We start from the raw sequence: 8348 nt of genomic DNA on the forward strand, positions 1-8348 counted from the left end.
GTAGATTTGCACCCAAGTCCCAAGGGTGTTTCTAAGAGGGGATCAATCGGGGCAGGCGGGAGGGCAAAGCATCATCCCGCAGAAGATGCAGGAGATGAGATGTTGTGAGTGTCCTCCAGATCTCTCTGAAAGTCTGTCCCATGGGGATGCTGGGGTCACAACCGAAGGGCTACTGCCTTCATCCACTTTTGCTTTTGTTGGGCTCTCCCCATGCCTCATCATCACCAAACTGCTCAGCCTGAAATACATTTGACTTGCTTGTTCTCTGCTACAAGCACAGGAGGCAGCGGGGAAGCTGTGAGGTTACAGTAAGCCTTGCTAGCAGCTTGAAAGTGGACATCAACCACTTGGAACAAGTATTTGCAGCCCCATCAATAGGCTGTACATCTGGTTGTGGCTGTGGAGCAATTAGGGAGGAGAAACAGCTCCTGAAGTCCTGATACGGAGCCATGGTGGCAGGGATTGTGCCCTGTGATGCATGCTCCTCTCGGATGGATGAACCCTCCCTTACATTTCTCTGCACTGTTAGGAGCTCTGAGCTGAGGAAAATGCTAGCCTAGAGAGACCATCCTGGCAGTCATTTTGGCCTCAGAGGCTAAATGTCATGTTGCTTTTTTTTCTTCTGAAATAGCGGAGTCATCTTTGGAAAGAAACCTAGGTGTCCCAAGTGATGATTTATTTAGAGCACTAAATCTCACCTGGCCCCAGAGGCTCCAGGAGAAGCAAGGCTATTCCTGGGGGCTCAGGATGAGCTGCAGAAGGCAGATTATTAATTTATTCATAGCTCTAAGTGGAGTTATTTCAGTTTGCACCCTTTTGAAGGGTTTCCATTAACATTGCTGCCATCTGGCATTGATGTTGCTGGGAAGCTGAGGGTTGTTGGGTTGAGGACTGCTCCTGAAAACATTTCTTCCTGCAGAGGTAGACCTGAGCATTGAAACCAGACAAGTTTAAAAGGGTGGAAAAAATCCTCCTGCTTCTGCAAACCACTTGAGCTCTTTGAAAACCAGCATTCAGCGAAGTGACTGAGTTATGTTGCATTTGTATCCTACCCGGGCAAGTTCCCTGGGTGCTAGCATTTAATATGAATCACATATTCATTTCTGTTCTTATAAGCATGCTGTTGGCATAAAATCTGGTTGTTTTCCTCATCTGAAGACTGAGACTAAAATAGAGTAGTAAGGGGAAAGGGAGTATTTGCTAAAAAAAGAGGAAACTCCCTCAAAGATCAATGACTCTTTATGTATAGTAACCTAAGCCTCCCAGAGCCTCTCCACCCAAACAAATCGTCTCCTTAATGTGGAACACAGATCACTTAAAAAGGTGGAAAAAGTGATGGGCACGTGGAGCAGTAAGGCTGGCTGTGATTCATGGTGGTGAGCAGGCACTCGATGCCACCCGCTGCCGTGGACGCCCAACGCAGGGGCAGGTTCAGTGCTTTGCTGCAAATCAAATGCATCCAGGCTGGGGGAATAGAGTCCAAGGCTGGCAAGGCTGTACAGTTACCCAAGTCTGCACTGATGGAAGGAATAAGATGTTCCCTTCCCTCTTGTTCCTGGACAGGCACGTAGCAAAAGTTAGGAGAGGAACAGCTTTTTTTTTTTTTTTTTTTTTTTTTCTCCTCCTTCCTTCTCCCTCCTTGAAATACAGCAGAGACTGGTTTAGCTCACCCTGAAATTGGGGAAAGTTAATGCTTTAAAGTGGAAAACCATTAAGATGTTTGGGAAAAACAGAAAGGGAATTGGGAAGACTGCTGAAAAATGGAAAGAGAATAAATGAATGACAAGAGGCGGCAGCAACAAGTGTTTAGCCCTGTGCTCCTATGTCTTAGAAATGCCGTTGCACCCATGTTTGACTTCTGCAAAGACCAGGGTGACACAAGGGTGTAAGGCTGGGGATGGAATGCCTGTTTTCCTGAGTTCTGGGAGTTATGTTGGTATCTCTGGTACCCCTAAGTCAAGGGAGGGCACCAGGGAGATGCAGAGCTGTGTCTGCTCTGCCACTGCATTCCTACACAACAGTGGAGAAATCTCCAGCTCCCTGCAACAGCCGTCAGCTGAAGCCATTTCTCTGGCCTCCATAAAGCTCGTAAACCAGGTGGTTGTGCCCCAGAAACAGCACTGTATAAGCACAGTAATTATCTAACCATAAATACTGAGGGTTTTGGTTTTGGGTTTTTTTTTTTTAAACCAGTAAGTAATGGGGTAAAGCCAGAAGTTTGAAAAATGCAGCGTTTCTCCCCTGAGAGCGTACGTGAATCATCGCAGCGACCAGAAATGAGCTGAGAGTTTCCCGTTGCCCCTGCTGGAACCGGAGTGGCTTTGGCCACCTCAGCTCCAGTCAGTTTTGGCCCCTGTGCCTGGTCAGGAAACCAATTTGGCTGCAACCCTTTCTCACCCCTGGCTCTGGTTGGGAAGGGAGGGCTTTGCTGAGCCAAGAGGGACAGTGGTGGGGTGTCTCCACGCTTAGTCATAGCTGCCCCCTCGGCAAGAGCATCGCTGCGTGCAGAACGCCGGGGCTCCAAGGATAACTGGGACTATGAGGGGAAAAAGAACTGGGAAAGGCTGGACGGAGCAGGGATGGGGGCTGTGGAGAATGGAGGTGGCTCCACGCAAGACTGGAGAGCCCTTGGGGAATAAATATCTGTTGTCCCTTAGAGCAGCAGCGATGCTCCTGACAGCGGGACTGGCATGAGGTGGACAAGGTGGGAACCGCCTGCAGCCAGATCCTTATACCTTGCCTTGAGGCAGGAGTAGTGAGGGCTTCTATCAAACAACCACCAGCCTTGGGAGCAGGAAAGGGGCAGTGAGGCATCCCCTTTGTCATTCTTTTTGCAGGGTCCCATTCATGCACCCACCTCCTCGTACCCAAGCAACTCCCCAAGCCACTGCATGCCCTCCTCAGGTCACCCATCCCAGTGATTCCTGGGGAATCCTGCTCCCATCCCACCAAGCTGGAGTGATTTCAAGGCATTAAAGGCAAGCACCATCCTGCAGCAGCAGGGAAAATATTTAGTGCTTTAGAATTAATTTAATTTCCCTGCAGTGGTGGAGCCGGGAGTGTGCCCGTGCACCTGCAGTGCATCGGATCAGGGAGGAGGCTCTGCCGGCTGCATCGCTCCACTTTTCAAAGCAAGCCTGGGAGTAGCTTTCCTCTGAGGGCACTGCTCTGTGCACACGATGTTTTTTCTCTAAAATTAGTTAAAAAACCCCCCAAAGACTAACACCTCACCAAGGAAGGGGAAAAGCAGCCCAGCAGCTGCTGAGCCCAAGCTGATGGTTCCCGCACAGAAAGCAAGACTTACCCCTGAGCGAACCCCCCAAGAAGTTGCTTATTCCAGGATTTTTCCACTCCGAAGTGCCTCTCACCCTTGCTTCATGGCGTGTCAGCGCTGCTCAGACTTCCCAGCCCCTGCTCGCCTTGCTCGGTGGGCTGCGAGCACCAGTGGGGCGAGGGAAATGGGGGTGCGATGGTCCCTGCGAGGCGGCTGCCGAGGGTTTGAGCGAGGCCAGAGGAGGCGGCTGGTGCGGGAGTGCTGGGGGGCCGGCCCATCCGACGCCACAAATGGGATCCAGATGGTTGGTGCTGGCGTTGCCGGGGCTGAGGTCAGAGCTGCTCATCACACATGGCTTTTTTTCCCCCCCTGCTCCAATCTTGGGGGACGCCTCCGCGCTGTGTGGCTTTCTCCTTCCCGCGCTGGACCCAAAACGCTTCTCCATGTTATTGCTGAGGGGGAGGAAAAAAAAAAAATGTATTTTTTATTCTATTTGTTATGGGGAAAAAAAAAAAAAAGCCCTGCAAGGTCGAAGGAGTTAGTTTAACTGGGTCTTTCAGTTGGGAAGGGTTAGGCTTGGATGTTTGTTTGCAGAGGTCGGGATGTGCCAAAGACCGTACCAAGTTACGCAGGGCTCTGGCGAAGCACTGTTTGGAGATGCTGAGGCTGCAGAAAGCTCAGCCTCTCTTCCTAAACACTTACGAGCAGCAGCATAGGGGAAAAGGGTCTCTTCTTGATGCAGTCTCTTATTTACACATAACAGCAGAGTGTTTGGGGGTTTTTACCTGCCTGGAGGGGGAGGAAGAAGCGGGGAGCTTGTTACAGTGTGACTTATACATCAAAGTATCTTGGTGTAGGATAAATATTCTAAAGCACATATAGCCTAATGAAAGATTTAAAGTAAAAGTTTGAAAGACAATGAATCAAGTCAGCAAGTTTCTGACCAGCAACTTCTTTCTTTTAAAAAAAACAAAACAAAACAAAAAAAAACACAAAAAACCAGAAACCCTGTGTGTGCTGAAGAAATGCCTTTAACCTTTTATTAGGCAGAGTCTATCTGGCAGATTTAGGGGGTTAATTTTGTTCCTCTGACTCATGCAACAGCATATCACTGTTCAAAGTTAAACATTTCTGTCTGGACTGGGTTGCGTTTTATGAAAAATGATAGTATGGAAACATGAATTCTTATCTCTTGCCCTTGTTTTGTTCCATATAAGGCTGGAAGTGAGATGGTGTCCCTGGAATCAAATAGTCAAATTCTCTTCATTTCAAATGGGGATTTATTACATTTGCTCTACATTTCTTGCTGTTTGAAAGACTAGCCACATAAAGAAATAGCTGGAATGCTTCAGGAAAATGCTGAGCCCTCAAACTGATGCAATAGTTTGTTTTAGAAACGGTGCTTGGCTTGGCACTTGCAGGGACTGAGCACCCGCCTGGCAGGGGTATCCCATGTGAATGCACCCAACTGTGCACCCGAAAGCAAGCCCCCAAATCTGGCAAGCTGTAGCTCCAAGGCAGAGTATTCCCAAATAGTAAATGTGCCTGGCAAAAGGGAGCTGCACCTCCTCAATGGTCAACTGAGCAGGATCTGACTGAAAGCAAAGGCAAACAGCAGCCAAGACAGGTGAGGGACAGCTGATAGAGGGTAAAATACACATGGTGATGTGCTGTGTTGGCAGAAACACCCAAACCAAAGGATTTTCCCTCTGAACTTGATTGTTAGAGGGAGAGCCCGACTAGGCTGGCAGGAGCATCCCAGTAAAGCGATGAGTTGTGGCCATGCACACTCTCACCCTGTTGCCAGCCTCTGTTTTGCTATTAGTTCAGATAATTTTCAAATTTCGAGCAGCAACAATGAAATGATAAACAGCTCCAGCCACCCTAGAAGAGTAATGAAGAACAGCCAAGATAGAGGATAAGAGTTAAGTAATGTAATGATATTGGCAAAACACGTGGCATGCACTGTAGGCCTATCTCAGCTTGATTGAGAACATATTTAACTAGGAAGTTAGTATTTATTCTTTTTTTGCAATGCAGAATTTGTCTTAAAATGGTTTTAATTTTAAAGTGACTTTTACCAAGTGCTCCAATAATTAAATGAGGCTATGAGAGATCTTAAATTCCCGTCTGATGGCCTTTATGACTGTAATAACCAAGCTGAAAGGTTTCGCCTTCCAAAAAGGGGGTTTGTAGCTAGTGCACAAGGGGAGAGCAGCCAGCTGGGATGATGAGGGTGTTTTGGGGTGGGGTTATATTTTTTTAATTGTTATTTATTTTTTCCTCTTTCTACTCACAATCCTTTCCAATCCCTCCTTTAGCAGTTCTCTCTGTTTGCATTGATGACCCACTGCAAAGTGGTCCCCATCTGCAGTGGCAGCAGCAGGGGACCCAGGCAGGTTCCCAGCGTGGCTGCGGTGACGTTCCAGGGGTGAGTGAAATCCCTGGGGAAGGGGTGACATCTGCAGGGACAGACTCGTTTCCATCCCCAAACACCAAACAAACCCTCTCTGATAATTAGTAAAAGACTGAATCATGCTGCATTGGTAGTTTCTAGAGGCAGCTGGGACTAAGTTTAGCAATATTTCATCCTAGATGTGATTAATGCTATGAGTCAGGAAGAGGTTTTTGAGGAATTCTCTTTCCACCCACGGTTAAAAAAAAGCTCTGTGTGATCCTTCCTCGTCCAAATGCAAAGGCGAACTTGACATCCTCCCATCCTCACAATAAGGGTCTCAGCTTGGGACCCTTAAAAATTTCTCGGTGAAGTAGGCGGAGAGTGGTGAAATCTTGCAGTCCTCTTCTGCGTGCAGATGTACTTCAACTGGGCAATTTCTATTCCCAATTGAAGAAATGCTCTGTGGGTTTCCCCTGTGTGATCTATACAAGCACAAGTCAGCTGGCTCTGGTCACATACCCATGGGGACACCCAGGAACATCCCGTCTTGGCTCCATCCTTGAGCACCATCTGCTGGCTTTTCCTCTCGGGACTCCTCGAGCATCCACCAAACTCAAGGTCACCTCCTTTCCCTCGAATAAAACCTGCTCCTGCAAGACCTCTGAAATCTGTAGGTGTCCTCAAAACTAGGGGCTTCTCTTCCATCACCAGCCTGAGCACCTGCACAGCGGGCTGGATGTGAGGGGTCTGGCCGTGGCCCTCACACCCCTATTTCAAAGAGCAAACTTCCTCCTGCTTGCAAAGCAAGGCAGAGAGTGGCTCTGCTACAAAGGCAGGATTGCAGATTGCATTTTAATGGTGCTTGCAATAGACGGTTTTCATTAGTTCAAAGGATTTTCTGTTGCTTTTGTCCAAATATTTCCCCCAGCGCCAGCACCCCAGTTAGGAATTGGTCTGGGAAGTACTTTTCTGAGGCTTTTCTTGGTTCTGCTTTTGTCCTGTCCTTTCTGTTTGTCTGCAGAGAGGGTAGCTAGAAAGCCAACTGAGCAAGTAGTCGCAGAGTCGCAGGGCTCTGCCCTTCCCATCCCACAGCCCTGGCGAAGAAATAAAAACACCTTTGCAAAATCTCCCTCCCATCCTTGAGGATGAAGTTGTGATGGTGGGTTCAAGTCAGGGAAAGCCTTGGGGATGCTACAAGCACCCCAGAAACCTGAGCTTAATTGCAATCAAGAGGACATGTCCCCTAACTGGCACCAGGGGAGAGGGGTTTGTGCCCCAGCATGGGTCAATGGGGTGGATATTAGTCTGTTCCTTGGGGAAATGCCAGGGACACCATAGTCCTGGGAATCTCCCTGTATTATTACAGGTCATTTGTCTGCTTTGTCTCACCTCTTTATCAGTCAGATAGTGGAGTCTGCATCCTTAGCTTATATGAAGGGAAAAAAGTGGAGGTCAGTGTGACTGCTGTTGAGCATAGTTTGGAGTCTTTTGATTTCAGTTTCTACAATTTTTTTTTTTCCAAAAAAAATCAATGCACTTAATCTCTCTGTGTGCTGGAAGACATTTTGCTTTTGATAAATCGGTGATTTCTTAAAAGGGTGCCTGTTTTGTTGGAACATGTCTGAGGCTAATACTGTTAATAAATCACAGCAACAGGCTAACCCCAGAAGAAACAATAAAAGCAAACCTACACCGGGTCTGTGTGTATTATCTGAGTTTATATATACTATTAATCCATGGCCTATAGGAGAGATCGTAATTCAAAAGAAGAAACTTGGAGCCCAGACCGTGTTATCCTGCTGTAAGACCTTTTCAGCTTCTCCAGTGACAAGGAACAAACTACTCTCAAATATGTAAACAATGTGAATGTTTTCCCCTCTAACAACATGGAGCTCGTGGGTCAGTAAACTGTGATGCTCAGCTTCTAGGAAAGATGCTTAGCTAAGCTCTTTTTCAGAATAACAGATAGCTTAGGGAGCATGTGTGAGATGTGTTTTGGCCAATGCAGACCTTGCCAGCCATTGCTTTGTGTTGCTTTTTTTCTTGCTTTAGATGCTTCCAGGTGATGCCTTGCACAAGGTGATTAAAAAAAAAAAAAAATCTTTCAAAGTCTTGGCCTCCATGTCCTGTGACAACCTCAAAGTCTTGTGCTGCATAAAAAGCTGTTCGAAATGGGCTGAATTTCAACGGTTCAGTGAAACTTCTCATTTTATGATGGAAACAACTGTTAATAATTACCAGGGAGAGAGGTGAGGTGGCTTCAAAAAAGCTGGAGTGGAGGAGAAGCCAGAAATACTCGCTGCCCACACGAGTGGGATGATGTAACGGCAGACAAGCTGAAGAGGAATTATAAGGGATTATTCATACCCATGAATGAGTGTAATGTTAGCTGGGAAGATATGGGGTGGAGGGGAAGGCCTGAAGCTTTGGTGTAAGCCGGTTCATTGGAAACCTGTGGTCATTGTGCACCTGTGGTGAAGAGAAAAAATTGTGTCTTGTGGTAAGAGGGAGAGGACAACGTACCAGTCACCAGAAGGTATGTTCTTCTTAGGGTTCCCTATTACAGGTATAAGAATATATATTTTTATCTTGCCTATGTAGGTTTTTCCACAGTAAATTAAGTTTTCCACAAGCAGCTCTTGCTTGTGGGGAAGGTGAGAACAAAGCCAGGGGAGC

Source organism: Apaloderma vittatum, unplaced genomic scaffold, assembly GCF_000703405.1.
Source record: "Apaloderma vittatum isolate BGI_N311 unplaced genomic scaffold, ASM70340v1 scaffold5638, whole genome shotgun sequence".
Taxonomy (NCBI): Eukaryota; Metazoa; Chordata; class Aves; order Trogoniformes; family Trogonidae; genus Apaloderma; species Apaloderma vittatum.